At 42.2% G+C, this 15781-nt stretch overlaps 1 long non-coding RNA gene and 40 other non-coding genes across 41 annotated transcripts; all 41 read left to right on the forward strand.

The window, feature by feature from the left end:
- Window positions 1–163: 163 nt before the first annotated feature.
- Window positions 164–237, forward strand: trnai-aau (transfer RNA isoleucine (anticodon AAU)). The gene has a single exon. It is a non-coding gene; the product is annotated as a tRNA-Ile (tRNA).
- Window positions 238–335: 98 nt separating this feature from the next.
- Window positions 336–408, forward strand: trnak-uuu (transfer RNA lysine (anticodon UUU)). The gene has a single exon. It is a non-coding gene; the product is annotated as a tRNA-Lys (tRNA).
- Window positions 409–592: 184 nt separating this feature from the next.
- trnai-aau (transfer RNA isoleucine (anticodon AAU)) lies at window positions 593–666 on the forward strand. The gene has a single exon. It is a non-coding gene; the product is annotated as a tRNA-Ile (tRNA).
- A 366-nt stretch (window positions 667–1032) lies between these two features.
- On the forward strand, window positions 1033–1106 carry trnai-aau (transfer RNA isoleucine (anticodon AAU)). The gene has a single exon. It is a non-coding gene; the product is annotated as a tRNA-Ile (tRNA).
- A 355-nt stretch (window positions 1107–1461) lies between these two features.
- trnai-aau (transfer RNA isoleucine (anticodon AAU)) lies at window positions 1462–1535 on the forward strand. The gene has a single exon. It is a non-coding gene; the product is annotated as a tRNA-Ile (tRNA).
- Window positions 1536–1625: 90 nt separating this feature from the next.
- trnak-uuu (transfer RNA lysine (anticodon UUU)) lies at window positions 1626–1698 on the forward strand. The gene has a single exon. It is a non-coding gene; the product is annotated as a tRNA-Lys (tRNA).
- Window positions 1699–1893: 195 nt separating this feature from the next.
- trnai-aau (transfer RNA isoleucine (anticodon AAU)) lies at window positions 1894–1967 on the forward strand. Its single transcript has one exon. It is a non-coding gene; the product is annotated as a tRNA-Ile (tRNA).
- Window positions 1968–2065: 98 nt separating this feature from the next.
- trnak-uuu (transfer RNA lysine (anticodon UUU)) lies at window positions 2066–2138 on the forward strand. Its single transcript has one exon. It is a non-coding gene; the product is annotated as a tRNA-Lys (tRNA).
- A 184-nt stretch (window positions 2139–2322) lies between these two features.
- On the forward strand, window positions 2323–2396 carry trnai-aau (transfer RNA isoleucine (anticodon AAU)). Its single transcript has one exon. It is a non-coding gene; the product is annotated as a tRNA-Ile (tRNA).
- Window positions 2397–2494: 98 nt separating this feature from the next.
- On the forward strand, window positions 2495–2567 carry trnak-uuu (transfer RNA lysine (anticodon UUU)). The gene has a single exon. It is a non-coding gene; the product is annotated as a tRNA-Lys (tRNA).
- A 195-nt stretch (window positions 2568–2762) lies between these two features.
- trnai-aau (transfer RNA isoleucine (anticodon AAU)) lies at window positions 2763–2836 on the forward strand. Its single transcript has one exon. It is a non-coding gene; the product is annotated as a tRNA-Ile (tRNA).
- A 348-nt stretch (window positions 2837–3184) lies between these two features.
- trnai-aau (transfer RNA isoleucine (anticodon AAU)) lies at window positions 3185–3258 on the forward strand. The gene has a single exon. It is a non-coding gene; the product is annotated as a tRNA-Ile (tRNA).
- Window positions 3259–3348: 90 nt separating this feature from the next.
- Window positions 3349–3421, forward strand: trnak-uuu (transfer RNA lysine (anticodon UUU)). Its single transcript has one exon. It is a non-coding gene; the product is annotated as a tRNA-Lys (tRNA).
- A 635-nt stretch (window positions 3422–4056) lies between these two features.
- trnai-aau (transfer RNA isoleucine (anticodon AAU)) lies at window positions 4057–4130 on the forward strand. Its single transcript has one exon. It is a non-coding gene; the product is annotated as a tRNA-Ile (tRNA).
- A 358-nt stretch (window positions 4131–4488) lies between these two features.
- trnai-aau (transfer RNA isoleucine (anticodon AAU)) lies at window positions 4489–4562 on the forward strand. Its single transcript has one exon. It is a non-coding gene; the product is annotated as a tRNA-Ile (tRNA).
- Window positions 4563–4660: 98 nt separating this feature from the next.
- trnaq-uug (transfer RNA glutamine (anticodon UUG)) lies at window positions 4661–4733 on the forward strand. The gene has a single exon. It is a non-coding gene; the product is annotated as a tRNA-Gln (tRNA).
- A 195-nt stretch (window positions 4734–4928) lies between these two features.
- On the forward strand, window positions 4929–5002 carry trnai-aau (transfer RNA isoleucine (anticodon AAU)). Its single transcript has one exon. It is a non-coding gene; the product is annotated as a tRNA-Ile (tRNA).
- Window positions 5003–5100: 98 nt separating this feature from the next.
- Window positions 5101–5173, forward strand: trnak-uuu (transfer RNA lysine (anticodon UUU)). The gene has a single exon. It is a non-coding gene; the product is annotated as a tRNA-Lys (tRNA).
- A 184-nt stretch (window positions 5174–5357) lies between these two features.
- Window positions 5358–5431, forward strand: trnai-aau (transfer RNA isoleucine (anticodon AAU)). The gene has a single exon. It is a non-coding gene; the product is annotated as a tRNA-Ile (tRNA).
- Window positions 5432–5969: 538 nt separating this feature from the next.
- On the forward strand, window positions 5970–6042 carry trnak-uuu (transfer RNA lysine (anticodon UUU)). Its single transcript has one exon. It is a non-coding gene; the product is annotated as a tRNA-Lys (tRNA).
- A 184-nt stretch (window positions 6043–6226) lies between these two features.
- trnai-aau (transfer RNA isoleucine (anticodon AAU)) lies at window positions 6227–6300 on the forward strand. The gene has a single exon. It is a non-coding gene; the product is annotated as a tRNA-Ile (tRNA).
- A 98-nt stretch (window positions 6301–6398) lies between these two features.
- Window positions 6399–6471, forward strand: trnak-uuu (transfer RNA lysine (anticodon UUU)). The gene has a single exon. It is a non-coding gene; the product is annotated as a tRNA-Lys (tRNA).
- A 195-nt stretch (window positions 6472–6666) lies between these two features.
- On the forward strand, window positions 6667–6740 carry trnai-aau (transfer RNA isoleucine (anticodon AAU)). Its single transcript has one exon. It is a non-coding gene; the product is annotated as a tRNA-Ile (tRNA).
- A 98-nt stretch (window positions 6741–6838) lies between these two features.
- Window positions 6839–6911, forward strand: trnak-uuu (transfer RNA lysine (anticodon UUU)). Its single transcript has one exon. It is a non-coding gene; the product is annotated as a tRNA-Lys (tRNA).
- A 184-nt stretch (window positions 6912–7095) lies between these two features.
- Window positions 7096–7169, forward strand: trnai-aau (transfer RNA isoleucine (anticodon AAU)). The gene has a single exon. It is a non-coding gene; the product is annotated as a tRNA-Ile (tRNA).
- Window positions 7170–7267: 98 nt separating this feature from the next.
- On the forward strand, window positions 7268–7340 carry trnak-uuu (transfer RNA lysine (anticodon UUU)). The gene has a single exon. It is a non-coding gene; the product is annotated as a tRNA-Lys (tRNA).
- Window positions 7341–7535: 195 nt separating this feature from the next.
- trnai-aau (transfer RNA isoleucine (anticodon AAU)) lies at window positions 7536–7609 on the forward strand. Its single transcript has one exon. It is a non-coding gene; the product is annotated as a tRNA-Ile (tRNA).
- Window positions 7610–7957: 348 nt separating this feature from the next.
- On the forward strand, window positions 7958–8031 carry trnai-aau (transfer RNA isoleucine (anticodon AAU)). Its single transcript has one exon. It is a non-coding gene; the product is annotated as a tRNA-Ile (tRNA).
- A 90-nt stretch (window positions 8032–8121) lies between these two features.
- On the forward strand, window positions 8122–8194 carry trnak-uuu (transfer RNA lysine (anticodon UUU)). The gene has a single exon. It is a non-coding gene; the product is annotated as a tRNA-Lys (tRNA).
- Window positions 8195–8989: 795 nt separating this feature from the next.
- trnak-uuu (transfer RNA lysine (anticodon UUU)) lies at window positions 8990–9062 on the forward strand. The gene has a single exon. It is a non-coding gene; the product is annotated as a tRNA-Lys (tRNA).
- A 359-nt stretch (window positions 9063–9421) lies between these two features.
- On the forward strand, window positions 9422–9494 carry trnak-uuu (transfer RNA lysine (anticodon UUU)). The gene has a single exon. It is a non-coding gene; the product is annotated as a tRNA-Lys (tRNA).
- Window positions 9495–9689: 195 nt separating this feature from the next.
- trnai-aau (transfer RNA isoleucine (anticodon AAU)) lies at window positions 9690–9763 on the forward strand. Its single transcript has one exon. It is a non-coding gene; the product is annotated as a tRNA-Ile (tRNA).
- Window positions 9764–9853: 90 nt separating this feature from the next.
- On the forward strand, window positions 9854–9926 carry trnak-uuu (transfer RNA lysine (anticodon UUU)). The gene has a single exon. It is a non-coding gene; the product is annotated as a tRNA-Lys (tRNA).
- Window positions 9927–10282: 356 nt separating this feature from the next.
- trnak-uuu (transfer RNA lysine (anticodon UUU)) lies at window positions 10283–10355 on the forward strand. The gene has a single exon. It is a non-coding gene; the product is annotated as a tRNA-Lys (tRNA).
- Window positions 10356–10711: 356 nt separating this feature from the next.
- Window positions 10712–10784, forward strand: trnak-uuu (transfer RNA lysine (anticodon UUU)). The gene has a single exon. It is a non-coding gene; the product is annotated as a tRNA-Lys (tRNA).
- Window positions 10785–11151: 367 nt separating this feature from the next.
- On the forward strand, window positions 11152–11224 carry trnak-uuu (transfer RNA lysine (anticodon UUU)). Its single transcript has one exon. It is a non-coding gene; the product is annotated as a tRNA-Lys (tRNA).
- Window positions 11225–11408: 184 nt separating this feature from the next.
- Window positions 11409–11482, forward strand: trnai-aau (transfer RNA isoleucine (anticodon AAU)). Its single transcript has one exon. It is a non-coding gene; the product is annotated as a tRNA-Ile (tRNA).
- Window positions 11483–11580: 98 nt separating this feature from the next.
- On the forward strand, window positions 11581–11653 carry trnak-uuu (transfer RNA lysine (anticodon UUU)). The gene has a single exon. It is a non-coding gene; the product is annotated as a tRNA-Lys (tRNA).
- A 616-nt stretch (window positions 11654–12269) lies between these two features.
- On the forward strand, window positions 12270–12343 carry trnai-aau (transfer RNA isoleucine (anticodon AAU)). Its single transcript has one exon. It is a non-coding gene; the product is annotated as a tRNA-Ile (tRNA).
- Window positions 12344–13488: 1145 nt separating this feature from the next.
- On the forward strand, window positions 13489–14347 carry LOC148078341 (uncharacterized). Its single transcript, XR_015711463.1, has 4 exons — window positions 13489–13540; window positions 13607–13693; window positions 13857–14006; window positions 14215–14347. It is a non-coding gene; the product is annotated as an uncharacterized LOC148078341 (long non-coding RNA).
- Window positions 14348–15629: 1282 nt separating this feature from the next.
- Window positions 15630–15703, forward strand: trnai-aau (transfer RNA isoleucine (anticodon AAU)). Its single transcript has one exon. It is a non-coding gene; the product is annotated as a tRNA-Ile (tRNA).
- Window positions 15704–15781: the final 78 nt, after the last annotated feature.

Below are 15781 nucleotides of genomic sequence, written 5' to 3' on the forward strand. Positions count from 1 at the left end.
GACGGAACCAAAACATGCAACAAAGATGTTAACCAACAGTAATAGACAGGGACACAGAGATTTGGTGTCCAAACAGAGAAGTATGGCTTCCTTTTAAACCCTTCTGCCTGATTTCAGTTAGCTGTAAGAAAAAAATAACATGACATTTGGAATAGATTCATGAGGCCGGTTAGCTCAGTTGGTTAGAGCGTGGTGCTAATAACGCCAAGGTCATGGGTTCGATCCCCATACGGGCCACATTTTGCACTGCTTGCCAATTTGACAATACTTTCACTTTCTTTTTGATTTAAAACAATGTGAACTGCAAAAACCTTGCTACTTAACTGTCTTCAGTAGCCTGGATAGCTCAGTCGGTAGAGCATCAGACTTTTAATCTGAGGGTCCAGGGTTCAAGTCCCTGTTCAGGCGACCCACTTACTTATGTTTAGACAAATGGTTGTGACGGAACCAAAAGATGTTAACCAACAGTAATAGTCAGGGACACAGAGATTTGGTGTCCAAACAGAGAAGTATGGCTTCCTTTTAAACCCTTCTGCCTGATTTCAGTTAGCTGTAAGAAAAAAATAACATGACATTTGGAATAGTTTCATGAGGCCGGTTAGCTCAGTTGGTTAGAGCGTGGTGCTAATAACGCCAAGGTCATGGGTTCGATCCCCATACGGGCCACATTTTGCACTGCTTGCCAATTTGACAATACTTTCACTTTCTTTTTGATTTAAAACAATGTGAACTGCAAAAACCTTGCTATTTAACTGTCTGCAGTAGCCTGGATAGCTCACTCGGTAGAGCATCAGACTTTTAATCTGAGGGTCCAGGGTTCAAGTCCCTATTCAGGCGACCCACTTACTTATGTTTAGACAAATGGTTGTGACGGAACCAAAACATGCAACAAAGATGTTAACCAACAGTAATAGACAGGGACACAGAGATTTGGTGTCCAAACAGAGAAGTATGGCTTCCTTTTAAACCCTTCTGCCTGATTTCAGTTAGCTGTAAGAAAAAAATAACATGACATTTGGAATAGTTTCATGAGGCCGGTTAGCTCAGTTGGTTAGAGCGTGGTGCTAATAACGCCAAGGTCATGGGTTCGATCCCCATACGGGCCACATTTTGCACTGCTTGCCAATTTGACAATACTTTCACTTTCTTTTTGATTTAAAACAATGTGAACTGCAAAAACCTTGCTACTTAACTGTCTTCAGTAGCCTGGATAGCTCAGTCGGTAGAGCATCAGACTTTTAATCTGAGGGTCCAGGGTTCAAGTCCCTGTTCAGGAGACCCACTTACTTATGTTTAGACAAATGGTTGTGACGGAACCAAAAGATGTTAACCAACAGTAATAGACAGGGACACAGAGATTTGGTGTCCAAACAGAGAAGTATGGCTTCCTTTTAAACCCTTCTGCCTGATTTCAGTTAGCTGTAAGAAAAAAATAACATGACATTTGGAATAGTTTCATGAGGCCGGTTAGCTCAGTTGGTTAGAGCGTGGTGCTAATAACGCCAAGGTCATGGGTTCGATCCCCATACGGGCCACATTTTGCACTGCTTGACAATACTTTCACTTTCTTTTTGATTTAAAACAATCTGAACTGCAAAAACCTTGCTACTTAACTGTCTGCAGTAGCCTGGATAGCTCAGTCGGTAGAGCATCAGACTTTTAATCTGAGGGTCCAGGGTTCAAGTCCCTGTTCAGGCGACCCAGTTACTTATATTTAGACAAATGGTTGTGACGGAACCAAAACATGCAACAAAGATGTTAACCAACAGTAATAGACAGGGACACAGAGATTTGGTGTCCAAACAGAGAAGTATGGCTTCCTTTTAAACCCTTCTGCCTGATTTCAGTTAGCTGTAAGAAAAAAATAACATGACATTTGGAATAGTTTCATGAGGCCGGTTAGCTCAGTTGGTTAGAGCGTGGTGCTAATAACGCCAAGGTCATGGGTTCGATCCCCATACGGGCCACATTTTGCACTGCTTGCCAATTTGACAATACTTTCACTTTCTTTTTGATTTAAAACAATCTGAACTGCAAAAACCTTGCTACTTAAATGTCTGCAGTAGCCTGGATAGCTCAGTCGGTAGAGCATCAGACTTTTAATCTGAGGGTCCAGGGTTCAAGTCCCTGTTCAGGCGACCCACTTACTTATGTTTAGACAAATGGTTGTGACGGAACCAAAAGATGTTAATCAACAGTAATAGACAGGGACACAGAGATTTGGTGTCCAAACAGAGAAGTATGGCTTCCTTTTAAACCCTTCTGCCTCATTTCAGTTAGCTGTAAGAAAAAAATAACATGACATTTGGAATAGTTTCATGAGGCCGGTTAGCTCAGTTGGTTAGAGCGTGGTGCTAATAACGCCAAGGTCATGGGTTCGATCCCCATACGGGCCACATTTTGCACTGCTTGCCAATTTGACAATACTTTCACTTTCTTTTTGATTTAAAACAATCTGAACTGCAAAAACCTTGCTACTTAACTGTCTGCAGTAGCCTGGATAGCTCAGTCGGTAGAGCATCAGACTTTTAATCTGAGGGTCCAGGGTTCAAGTCCCTGTTCAGGCGACCCAGTTACTTATAATTAGACAAATGGTTGTGACGGAACCAAAACATGCAACAAAGATGTTAACCAACAGTAATAGACAGGGACACAGAGATTTGGTGTCCAAACAGAGAAGTATGGCTTCCTTTTAAACCCTTCTGCCTGATTTCAGTTAGCTGTAAGAAAAAAATAACATGACATTTGGAATAGATTCATGAGGCCGGTTAGCTCAGTTGGTTAGAGCGTGGTGCTAATAACGCCAAGGTCATGGGTTCGATCCCCATACGGGCCACATTTTGCACTATTTGACAATACTTTCACTTTCTTTTTGATTTAAAACAATGTGAACTGGAAAAACCTTGCTACTTAACTGTCTGCAGTAGCCTGGATAGCTCAGTCGGTAGAGCATCAGACTTTTAATCTGAGGGTCCAGGGTTCAAGTCCCTGTTCAGGTGACCCACTTACTTATGTTTAGACAAATGGTTGTGACGGAACCAAAACATGCAACAAAGATGGTAATAGACAGGGACACAGAGATTTGGTGTCCAAACAGAGAAGTATGGCTTCCTTTTAAACCCTTCTGCCTGATTTCAGTTAGCTGTAAGAAAAAAATAACATGACATTTGGAATAGATTCATGAGGCCGGTTAGCTCAGTTGGTTAGAGCGTGGTGCTAATAACGCCAAGGTCATGGGTTCGATCCCCATACGGGCCACATTTTGCACTATTTGACAATACTTTCACTTTCTTTTTGATTTAAAACAATCTGAACTGCAAAAACCTTGCTACTTAACTGTCTGCAGTAGCCTGGATAGCTCAGTCGGTAGAGCATCAGACTTTTAATCTGAGGGTCCAGGGTTCAAGTCCCTGTTCAGGCGACCCACTTACTTATGTTTAGACAAATGGTTGTGACGGAACCAAAACATGCAACAAAGATGTTAACCAACAGTAATAGACAGGGACACAGAGATTTGGTGTCCAAACAGAGAAGTATGGCTTCCTTTTAAACCCTTCTGCATGATTTCAGTTAGCTGTAAGAAAAAAATAACATGACATTTGGAATAGTTTCATGAGGCTGGTTAGCTCAGTTGGTTAGAGCATGGTGCTAATAAAGCCAAGGTCATGGGTTCGATCCCCATACGGGCCACATTTTGCACTGCTTGCCAATTTGAAAATACTTTCACTTTCTTTTTGATTTAAAACAATCTGAACTGCAAAAACCTTGCAACTTAACTGTCTGCAGTAGCCTGGATAGCTCAGTCGGTAGAGCTTCAGACTTTTAATCTGAGGGTCCAGGGTTCAAGTCCCTGTTCAGGCGACCCACTTACTTATGTTTAGACAAATGGTTGTGACGGAACCAAAACATGCAACAAAGATGTTAACCAACAGTAATAGACAGGGACACAGAGATTTGGTGTCCAAACAGAGAAGTATGGCTTCCTTTTAAACCCTTCTGCCTGATTTCAGTTAGCTGTAAGAAAAAAATAACATGACATTTGGAATAGTTTCATGAGGCCGGTTAGCTCAGTTGGTTAGAGCGTGGTGCTAATAACGCCAAGGTCATGGGTTCGATCCCCATACGGGCCACATTTTGCACTATTTGACAATACTTTCACTTTCTTTTTGATTTAAAACAATGTGAACTGCAAAAACCTTGCTACTTAACTGTCTGCAGTAGCCTGGATAGCTCACTCGGTAGAGCATCAGACTTTTAATCTGAGGGTCCAGGGTTCAAGTCCCTGTTCAGGCGACCCACTTACTTATGTTTAGACAAATGGTTGTGACGGAACCAAAACATGCAACAAAGATGTTAACCAACAGTAATAGACAGGGACACAGAGATTTGGTGTCCAAACAGAGAAGTATGGCTTCCTTTTAAACCCTTCTGCCTGATTTCAGTTAGCTGTAAGAAAAAAATAACATGACATTTGGAATAGTTTCATGAGGCCGGTTAGCTCAGTTGGTTAGAGCGTGGTGCTAATAACGCCAAGGTCATGGGTTCGATCCCCATACGGGCCACATTTTGCACTGCTTGCCAATTTGACAATACTTTCACTTTCTTTTTGATTTAAAACAATGTGAACTGCAAAAACCTTGCTACTTAACTGTCTGCAGTAGCCTGGATAGCTCAGTCGGTAGAGCATCAGACTTTGAATCTGAGGGTCCAGGGTTCAAGTCCCTGTTCAGGCAACCCACTTACTTATATTTAGACAAATGGTTGTGACGGAACCAAAACATGCAACAAAGATGTTAACCAACAGTAATAGACAGGGACACAGAGATTTGGTGTCCAAACAGAGAAGTATGGCTTCCTTTTAAACCCTTCTGCCTGATTTCAGTTAGCTGTAAGAAAAAAATAACATGACATTTGGAATAGATTCATGAGGCCGGTTAGCTCAGTTGGTTAGAGCGTGGTGCTAATAACGCCAAGGTCATGGGTTCGATCCCCATACGGGCCACATTTTGCACTGCTTGCCAATTTGACAATACTTTCACTTTCTTTTTGATTTAAAACAATGTGAACTGCAAAAACCTTGCTACTTAACTGTCTTCAGTAGCCTGGATAGCTCAGTCGGTAGAGCATCAGACTTTTAATCTGAGGGTCCAGGGTTCAAGTCCCTGTTCAGGCGACCCACTTACTTATGTTTAGACAAATGGTTGTGACGGAACCAAAAGATGTTAACCAACAGTAATAGTCAGGGACACAGAGATTTGGTGTCCAAACAGAGAAGTATGGCTTCCTTTTAAACCCTTCTGCCTGATTTCAGTTAGCTGTAAGAAAAAAATAACATGACATTTGGAATAGTTTCATGAGGCCGGTTAGCTCAGTTGGTTAGAGCGTGGTGCTAATAACGCCAAGGTCATGGGTTCGATCCCCATACGGGCCACATTTTGCACTGCTTGCCAATTTGACAATACTTTCACTTTCTTTTTGATTTAAAACAATGTGAACTGCAAAAACCTTGCTACTTAACTGTCTGCAGTAGCCTGGATAGCTCACTCGGTAGAGCATCAGACTTTTAATCTGAGGGTCCAGGGTTCAAGTCCCTGTTCAGGCGACCCACTTACTTATGTTTAGACAAATGGTTGTGACGGAACCAAAACATGCAACAAAGATGTTAACCAACAGTAATAGACAGGGACACAGAGATTTGGTGTCCAAACAGAGAAGTATGGCTTCCTTTTAAACGCTTCTGCCTGATTTCAGTTAGCTGTAAGAAAAAAATAACATGACATTTGGAATAGTTTCATGAGGCCGGTTAGCTCAGTTGGTTAGAGCGTGGTGCTAATAATGCCAAGGTCATGGGTTCGATCCCCATACGGGCCACATTTTGCACTGCTTGCCAATTTGACAATACTTTCACTTTCTTTTTGATTTAAAACAATGTGAACTGCAAAAACCTTGCTACTTAACTGTCTTCAGTAGCCTGGATAGCTCAGTCGGTAGAGCATCAGACTTTTAATCTGAGGGTCCAGGGTTCAAGTCCCTGTTCAGGCGACCCACTTACTTATGTTTAGACAAATGGTTGTGACGGAACCAAAAGATGTTAACCAACAGTAATAGACAGGGACACAGAGATTTGGTGTCCAAACAGAGAAGTATGGCTTCCTTTTAAACCCTTCTGCCTGATTTCAGTTAGCTGTAAGAAAAAAATAACATGACATTTGGAATAGTTTCATGAGGCCGGTTAGCTCAGTTGGTTAGAGCGTGGTGCTAATAACGCCAAGGTCATGGGTTCGATCCCCATACGGGCCACATTTTGCACTGCTTGCCAATTTGACAATACTTTCACTTTCTTTTTGATTTAAAACAATCTGAACTGCAAAAACCTTGCTACTTAACTGTCTGCAGTAGCCTGGATAGCTCAGTCGGTAGAGCATCAGACTTTTAATCTGAGGGTCCAGGGTTCAAGTCCCTGTTCAGGCGACCCAGTTACTTATATTTAGACAAATGGTTGTGACGGAACCAAAACATGCAACAAAGATGTTAACCAACAGTAATAGACAGGGACACAGAGATTTGGTGTCCAAACAGAGAAGTATGGCTTCCTTTTAAACCCTTCTGCCTGATTTCAGTTAGCTGTAAGAAAAAAATAACATGACATTTGGAATAGTTTCATGAGGCCGGTTAGCTCAGTTGGTTAGAGCGTGGTGCTAATAACGCCAAGGTCATGGGTTCGATCCCCATACGGGCCACATTTTGCACTGCTTGCCAATTTGACAATACTTTCACTTTCTTTTTGATTTAAAACAATCTGAACTGCAAAAACCTTGCTACTTAAATGTCTGCAGTAGCCTGGATAGCTCAGTCGGTAGAGCATCAGACTTTTAATCTGAGGGTCCAGGGTTCAAGTCCCTGTTCAGGCGACCCACTTACTTATGTTTAGACAAATGGTTGTGACGGAACCAAAAGATGTTAATCAACAGTAATAGACAGGGACACAGAGATTTGGTGTCCAAACAGAGAAGTATGGCTTCCTTTTAAACCCTTCTGCCTCATTTCAGTTAGCTGTAAGAAAAAAATAACATGACATTTGGAATAGTTTCATGAGGCCGGTTAGCTCAGTTGGTTAGAGCGTGGTGCTAATAACGCCAAGGTCATGGGTTCGATCCCCATACGGGCCACATTTTGCACTGCTTGCCAATTTGACAATACTTTCACTTTCTTTTTGATTTAAAACAATCTGAACTGCAAAAACCTTGCTACTTAACTGTCTGCAGTAGCCTGGATAGCTCAGTCGGTAGAGCATCAGACTTTTAATCTGAGGGTCCAGGGTTCAAGTCCCTGTTCAGGCGACCCAGTTACTTATAATTAGACAAATGCTTGTGACGGAACCAAAACATGCAACAAAGATGTTAACCAACAGTAATAGACAGGGACACAGAGATTTGGTGTCCAAACAGAGAAGTATGGCTTCCTTTTAAACCCTTCTGCCTGATTTCAGTTAGCTGTAAGAAAAAAATAACATGACATTTGGAATAGATTCATGAGGCCGGTTAGCTCAGTTGGTTAGAGCGTGGTGCTAATAACGCCAAGGTCATGGGTTCGATCCCCATACGGGCCACATTTTGCACTATTTGACAATACTTTCACTTTCTTTTTGATTTAAAACAATGTGAACTGGAAAAACCTTGCTACTTAACTGTCTGCAGTAGCCTGGATAGCTCAGTCGGTAGAGCATCAGACTTTTAATCTGAGGGTCCAGGGTTCAAGTCCCTGTTCAGGTGACCCACTTACTTATGTTTAGACAAATGGTTGTGACGGAACCAAAACATGCAACAAAGATGGTAATAGACAGGGACACAGAGATTTGGTGTCCAAACAGAGAAGTATGGCTTCCTTTTAAACCCTTCTGCCTGATTTCAGTTAGCTGTAAGAAAAAAATAACATGACATTTGGAATAGATTCATGAGGCCGGTTAGCTCAGTTGGTTAGAGCGTGGTGCTAATAACGCCAAGGTCATGGGTTCGATCCCCATACGGGCCACATTTTGCACTATTTGACAATACTTTCACTTTCTTTTTGATTTAAAACAATCTGAACTGCAAAAACCTTGCTACTTAACTGTCTGCAGTAGCCTGGATAGCTCAGTCGGTAGAGCATCAGACTTTTAATCTGAGGGTCCAGGGTTCAAGTCCCTGTTCAGGCGACCCACTTACTTATGTTTAGACAAATGGTTGTGACGGAACCAAAACATGCAACAAAGATGTTAACCAACAGTAATAGACAGGGACACAGAGATTTGGTGTCCAAACAGAGAAGTATGGCTTCCTTTTAAACCCTTCTGCCTGATTTCAGTTAGCTGTAAGAAAAAAATAACATGACATTTGGAATAGTTTCAAGAGGCCGGTTAGCTCAGTTGGTTAGAGCGTTGTGCTAATAACCCCAAGGTCATGGGTTCGATCCCCATACGGCCACATTTTGCACTGCTTGCCAATTTGACAATACTTTCACTTTCTTTTTGATTTAAAACAATCTGAACTGCAAAAACCTTGCTACTTAACTGTCTGCAGTAGCCTGGATAGCTCAGTCGGTAGAGCATCAGACTTTTAATCTGAGGGTCCAGGATTCAAGTCCCTGTTCAGGCGACCCAGTTTCTTATATTTAGACAAATGGTTGTGACGGAACCAAAACATGCAACAAAGATGTTAACCAACAATAATAGACAGGGACACAGAGATTTGGTGTCCAAACAGAGAAGTATGGCTTCCTTTTAAACCCTTCTGCCTGATTTCAGTTAGCTGTAAGAAAAAAATAACATGACATTTGGAATAGATTCATGAGGCCGGTTAGCTCAGTTGGTTAGAGCGTGGTGCTAATAAAGCCAAGGTCTGCCATACGGGCCACATTTTGCACTGCTTGCCAATTTGACAATACTTTCACTTTCTTTTTGATTTAAAACAATCTGAACTGCAAAAACCTTGCTACTTAACTGTCTGCAGTAGCCTGGATAGCTCAGTCGGTAGAGCATCAGACTTTTAATCTGAGGGTCCAGGGTTCAAGTCCCTGTTCAGGCGACCCACTTACTTATGTTTAGACAAATGGTTGTGACGGAACCAAAACATGCAACAAAGATGTTAACCAACAGTAATAGACAGGGACACAGAGATTTGGTGTCCAAACAGAGAAGTATGGCTTCCTTTTAAACCCTTCTGCCTGATTTCAGTTAGCTGTAAGAAAAAAATAACATGACATTTGCAATAGTTTCATGAGGCCGGTTAGCTCAGTTGGTTAGAGCGTGGTGCTAATAACGCCAAGTTCATGGGTTCGATCCCCATACGGGCCACATTTTGCACTATTTGACAATACTTTCACTTTCTTTTTGATTTAAAACAATCTGAACTGCAAAAACCTTGCTACTTAACTGTCTGCAGTAGCCTGGATAGCTCAGTCGGTAGAGCATCAGACTTTTAATCTGAGGGTCCAGGGTTCAAGTCCCTGTTCAGGCGACCCAGTTACTTATATTTAGACAAATGGTTGTGACGGAACCAAAACATGCAACAAAGATGTTAACCAACAGTAATAGACAGGGACACAGGGATTTGGTGTCCAAACAGAGAAGTATGGCTTCCTTTTAAACCCTTCTGCCTGATTTCAGTTAGCTGTAAGAAAAAAATAACATGACATTTGGAATAGATTCATGAGGCCGGTTAGCTCAGTTGGTTAGAGCGTGGTGCTAATAACGCCAAGGTCATGGGTTCGATCCCCATACGGGCCACATTTTGCACTATTTGACAATACTTTCACTTTCTTTTTGATTTAAAACAATCTGAACTGCAAAAACCTTGCTACTTAACTATCTGCAGTAGCCTGGATAGCTCAGTCGGTAGAGCATCAGACTTTTAATCTGAGGGTCCAGGGTTCAAGTCCCTGTTCAGGCGACCCATTTACTTATGTTTAGACAAATGGTTGTGACGGAACCAAAAGATGTTAACCAACAGTAATAGACAGGGACACAGAGATTTGGTGTCCAAACAGAGAAGTATGGCTTCCTTTTAAACCCTTCTGCCTGATTTCAGTTAGCTGTAAGAAAAAAATAACATTACATTTGGAATAGTTTCATGAGGCCGGTTAGCTCAGTTGGTTAGAGCGTGGTGCTAATAATGCCAAGGTCATGGGTTCGATCCCCAAACGGGCCACATTTTGCACTGCTTGCCAATTTGACAATACTTTCACTTTCTTTTTGATTTAAAACAATCTGAACTGCAAAAACCTTGCTACTTAACTATCTGCAGTAGCCTGGATAGCTCAGTCGGTAGAGCATCAGACTTTTAATCTGAGGGTCCAGGGTTCAAGTCCCTGTTCAGGCGACCCATTTACTTATGTTTAGACAAATGGTTGTGACGGAACCAAAAGATGTTAACCAACAGTAATAGACAGGGACACAGAGATTTGGTGTCCAAACAGAGAAGTATGGCTTCCTTTTAAACCCTTCTGCCTGATTTCAGTTAGCTGTAAGAAAAAAATAACATGACATTTGGAATAGTTTCATGAGGCCGGTTAGCTCAGTTGGTTAGAGCGTGGTGCTAATAATGCCAAGGTCATGGGTTCGATCCCCAAACGGGCCACATTTTGCACTGCTTGCCAATTTGACAATACTTTCACTTTCTTTTTGATTTAAAACAATCTGAACTGCAAAAACCTTGCTACTTAACTGTCTGCAGTAGCCTGGATAGCTCAGTCGGTAGAGCATCAGACTTTTAATCTGAGGGTCCAGGGTTCAAGTCCCTGTTCAGGCGACCCACTTACTTATGTTTAGACAAATGGTTGTGACGGAACCAAAACATGCAACAAAGATGTTAACCAACAGTAATAGACAGGGACACAGAGATTTGGTGTCCAAACAGAGAAGTATGGCTTCCTTTTAAACCCTTCTGCCTGATTTCAGTTAGCTGTAAGAAAAAAATAACATGACATTTGGAATAGATTCATGAGGCCGGTTAGCTCAGTTGGTTAGAGCGTGGTGCTAATAAAGCCAAGGTCATGGGTTCGATCCCCAAACGGGCCACATTTTGCACTGCTTTCCAATTTGACAATACTTTCACTTTCTTTTTGATTTAAAACAATCTGAACTGCAAAAACCTTGCTACTTAACTGTCTGCAGTAGCCTGGATAGCTCAGTCGGTAGAGCATCAGACTTTTAATCTGAGGGTCCAGGGTTCAAGTCCCTGTTCAGGCGACCCATTTACTTATGTTTAGACAAATGGTTGTGACGGAACCAAAAGATGTTAACCAACAGTAATAGACAGGGACACAGAGATTTGGTGTCCAAACAGAGAAGTATGGCTTCCTTTTAAACCCTTCTGCCTGATTTCAGTTAGCTGTAAGAAAAAAATAACATGACATTTGGAATAGTTTCATGAGGCCGGTTAGCTCAGTTGGTTAGAGCGTGGTGCTAATAACGCCAAGGTCATGGGTTCGATCCCCATACGGGCCACATTTTGCACTGCTTGCCAATTTGACAATACTTTCACTTTCTTTTTGATTTAAAACAATGTGAACTGCAAAAACCTTGCTACTTAACTGTCTGCAGTAGCCTGGATAGCTCAGTCGGTAGAGCATCAGACTTTTAATCTGAGGGTCCAGGGTTCAAGTCCCTGTTCAGGCGACCCACTTACTTATGTTTAGACAAATGGTTGTGACAGAACCAAAAGATGTTAACCAACAGTAATAGACAGGGACACAGAGATTTGGTGTCCAAACAGAGAAGTATGGCTTCCTTTTAAACCCTTCTGCCTGATTTCAGTTAGCTGTAAGAAAAAAATAACATGACATTTGGAATAGTTTCATGAGGCCGGTTAGCTCAGTTGGTTAGAGCGTGGTGCTAATAACGCCAAGTTCATGGGTTCGATCCCCATACGGGCCACATTTTGCACTATTTGACAATACTTTCACTTTCTTTTTGATTTAAAACAATGTGAACTGCAAAAACCTTGCTACTTAACTGTCTGCAGTAGCCTGGATAGCTCAGTCGGTAGAGCATCAGACTTTTAATCTGAAGGTCCAGGGTTCAAGTCCCTCTTCAGGCGACCCAGTTACTTATGTTCAGACAAATGGTTGTGACGGAACCAAAACATGCAACAAAGATGTTAACCAACAGTAATAGACAGGAACACAGAGATTTGGTGTCCAAACAGAGAAGTATGGCTTCCTTTTAAACCCTTCTGCCTGATTTCAGTTAGCTGTAAGAAAAAAATAACATGACATTTGGAATAGTTTCATGAGGCCGGTTAGCTCAGTTGGTTAGAGCGTGGTGCTAATAACGCCAAGGTCATGGGTTCGATCCCCATACGGGCCACATTTTGCACTGCTTGCCAATTTGCCAATACTTTCACTTTCTTTTTGATTTAAAACAATGTGAACTGCAAAAACCTTGCTACTTAACTGTCTGCAGTAGCCTGGATAGCTCTACCCATCGCACGTCAGACTGTCTTCTCTCGACCAATCGTGTAACAGAGTTCCTTTAAGTGAAAAACCAATCATGAAGCAGAGGTGCTCTCAGCTCGACCAATCGTGTAACAGAGTTCCTTTAAGCGAAAACCAATCATGAAGCAGAGGGGGCTCGAGTGAGCCTGACCAATCACAGGCGCTAAACCCTCCCCCCCGCGCGCGCATGAACTTGCTCATCTACTGACCCCCTCCCTCGCTACTTCATTTGCGTCACAAGGAGCGATTGCAGACTGTTACATTGAGAAGGTAAGTTTTTAATATTAAGGATTACTATCTAGCCATGTAAATAACATTTTATGTTTATTTTCTTGCATAAAATGTCGTGCATGCAACGCTAGTTATAACACACTACTTTTCAAAATATTTGTCACTACCCACGTTAGCTTTAATGTATGAATGAAATCCGCTTTAAATACATGTCAGTAATTTAACCAGAAAAATATTTCTAACTTTTATAACAAATAATCTATTTTTTGTCTGTGTTTTTGCCCGTCGAAGTAGGGCTTTGTTTCTTGTCTCCCGTTAATAACAATTACGCGCAAGGAGCAGTTATCTTACAAGAGTTTAATGATTTAAAGTCGAATAAAATTAAAAAATAAAATAAAATATTATGTTTAACATTTCCATGGTAAGAATAGGCATTGTGTTTTCGTTTTTCTACAGTTATTGGGGTGTTTTACAAACAGAATTTATTGTTTTTAAACAGAGTTTATTGTTTTTAAACAGAGTTTATTGTTTTTAAACAGAGTTTTACACGTTTTTAAACAGAGTTCTACACGTTTTACAAAGCATGCAGCCTTAGAAATTATAATATATTATAATTCACTTCTTTTTGCTTAATAAAAATGAGAAATTTGGGGATTTAATTTAACTTTATTACTTCCACAACAGACGAGTGCTAGACCAAAGTCCCACAAGCCCATGGGGGATGGTGAATGGATGGCCAGGTTGAAGGAAGGCCTTTGCCAATACAGGCGTCTGGCTCTCTGGAGCAGGCAACAGACCAGCTCCACGGCAGCGGAAGTGGCATGACCTCTATCAGAAGGTAAAAAATTATACATTCGTAAATACTTATAAACTGTGAGTAAATAACGCCAAAATATCTCCTCAGATTGAGAAGTGCCCTTTGCAGACCCGTGGACAAACTGTCCTGTTCGGAGGATCCACTGCCTGCTCTTGTGGCTTTCACGCCTCTAAAGTAATCTTTTTATTCATATAACATAAACACATGAGATTACATTGTGAGCTGAACATCAGCATGACGGTCATGTGTCGAATATTAGTTACTCTCAGCATTATGTTATGTTATAACACTATAACATTGCTGTCCTAATGCTACATTATTGCTGTTGTCAATCCAGTCGGGCCCTGCAACAACAACATCGGTGTCCCATGCTACCACCTCAACAGCAGTAGCAGCTGGGACATCAAGAGAAGGAACCGGGCCCTCACAGACTGAGGCTTTGGCGACGCCACGGTCATTCTTGAGACCTCCTCCCAGTTTATCGATGGTGAATAATAGTCTTTTTTTATTTCATTGTGCTCTTATCATTATGGTCTTGAAGTCTAACAAATGTCAAACACCCATTCATAATAATATAGTTACACACCTATAATACATGCATCTGGTTTCTTTATCTCTGCCCACAGTTAGACACAACACTTGTGAAATTGTATGGAGCATCAATCATGATCTAATACATTTTTTTCTTTTTGTAGTTCACAAAGTCTCGCTTTGGAGGGTCCAAGTCAGCTCTACTAAAGCCTAATTTAGTGAGCCGCAGCCCAAGTCCTTCTCCTCCACCACCACCCAAGCTTCCTAGCTCTGCTCCACGCAGCCCTGCTCCACGCAGCCCTGCTCCACGCAGCCCTGCTCCACGCAGCCCTGCTCCACCCCGCCCTGCTCCACCCCGCCCTGCTCCACGCAGCCCTGCTCCACGCAGCCCTGCTCCACCCCGCCCTGCTCCACGCAGCCCTGCTCCACCCCGCCCTGCTCCACGCAGCCCTGCTCCACCCCGCCCTGCTCCACGCAGCCCTGCTCCACGCAGCCCTGCTCCACCCTGCCTTGCTCCACCCAGCCCTGCTCCACGCAGCCCTGCTCCACGCAGCCCTGCTCCACCCCGCCCTGCTCCACGCAGCCCTGCTCCACCCAGCCCTGCTCCACGCAGCCCTGCTCCACGCAGCCCTGCCTTTCCCCAACCAAGGATGCTCCTAGTGACACCATCCGCCCTTAGTGGGCCCTCTCTAGGAGTCTTCCTCTGTGCCTCTCCTGCACCTGTACATGCACCTGCACCTGCTCCAGCTCCGGTTAGAAGGGTGAACCGCAAGGAGGAGCACAACAGCTGTAAAAAATGTGGGCAGTTTAGGACAAAGGAGACTGGGCACAGTCAGTATCAGGGGAAAATGTACTGCCCTTCGACTGAGACTGTTCCTAAAGAGAAGTGGCTTGAGGATATTAAAAAAATATATATAATATGTATTGTATATAAAATATTTGGTTTTTTTACTGGTTTTGGGTTGATGTGTAAATTTTTCTTGTGTGTTTTACTAAATTAAACATATATATATATTGAAACATCTGTTTGTGTTTTGCATGTTTCATCACATCACAAGAAAGAAAAGCAGAATATGTATCAACTTCCCTTAACATAACCAACATATTTTATTTAAATACAATGCCCATAGTTGATAAAAACTGTCAATAGCATAACAACGATCACTAAAAATGGGATAAATTCAGTTTCCTGAATATTTCCCTTTCCCCTCCTTTTTTTCTCTATTTTTTTCCTCTTTTTTCCTCTTTTTTCTTCTTTTTTCTTCCTCCCCCTTCTCCCCTCTTCTCTTCCTTCTTCCCCCCCCTTAACAGACTAACGTGCGCCAGCTTTAGCTCAGTCGGTAGAGCATCAGACTTTTAATCTGAGGGTCCAGGGTTCAAGTCCCTGTTCAGGCGACCCACTTACTTATGTTTAGACAAATGGTTGTGACGGAACCAAAAGATGTTAACCAACAGTAATAGACAGGGACACAGAGATTTGGTGTCCAAACAGAGAAGTATGGCTTCCCTTTAAACCCTTCTGCCTGATTTCAGTTAGCTGTAAGAAAAAAATAACATGACATTTGGAATAGATTCATGAGGCCGGTTAGCTCAGTTGGTTAGAGCGTGGTGCTAATAACGCCAAGGTCATGGGTTCGATCCCCATACGGGCCACATTTTGCACTGTTTGACAATACTTTCACTTTCTTTTTGATTTAAAACAATGTGAACTGCAAAAACCTTGCTACTTAA

This window comes from Callionymus lyra, chromosome 6 (genome assembly GCF_982586985.1).
Source record: "Callionymus lyra chromosome 6, fCalLyr1.hap1.1, whole genome shotgun sequence".
NCBI lineage: Eukaryota > Metazoa > Chordata > Actinopteri > Syngnathiformes > Callionymidae > Callionymus > Callionymus lyra.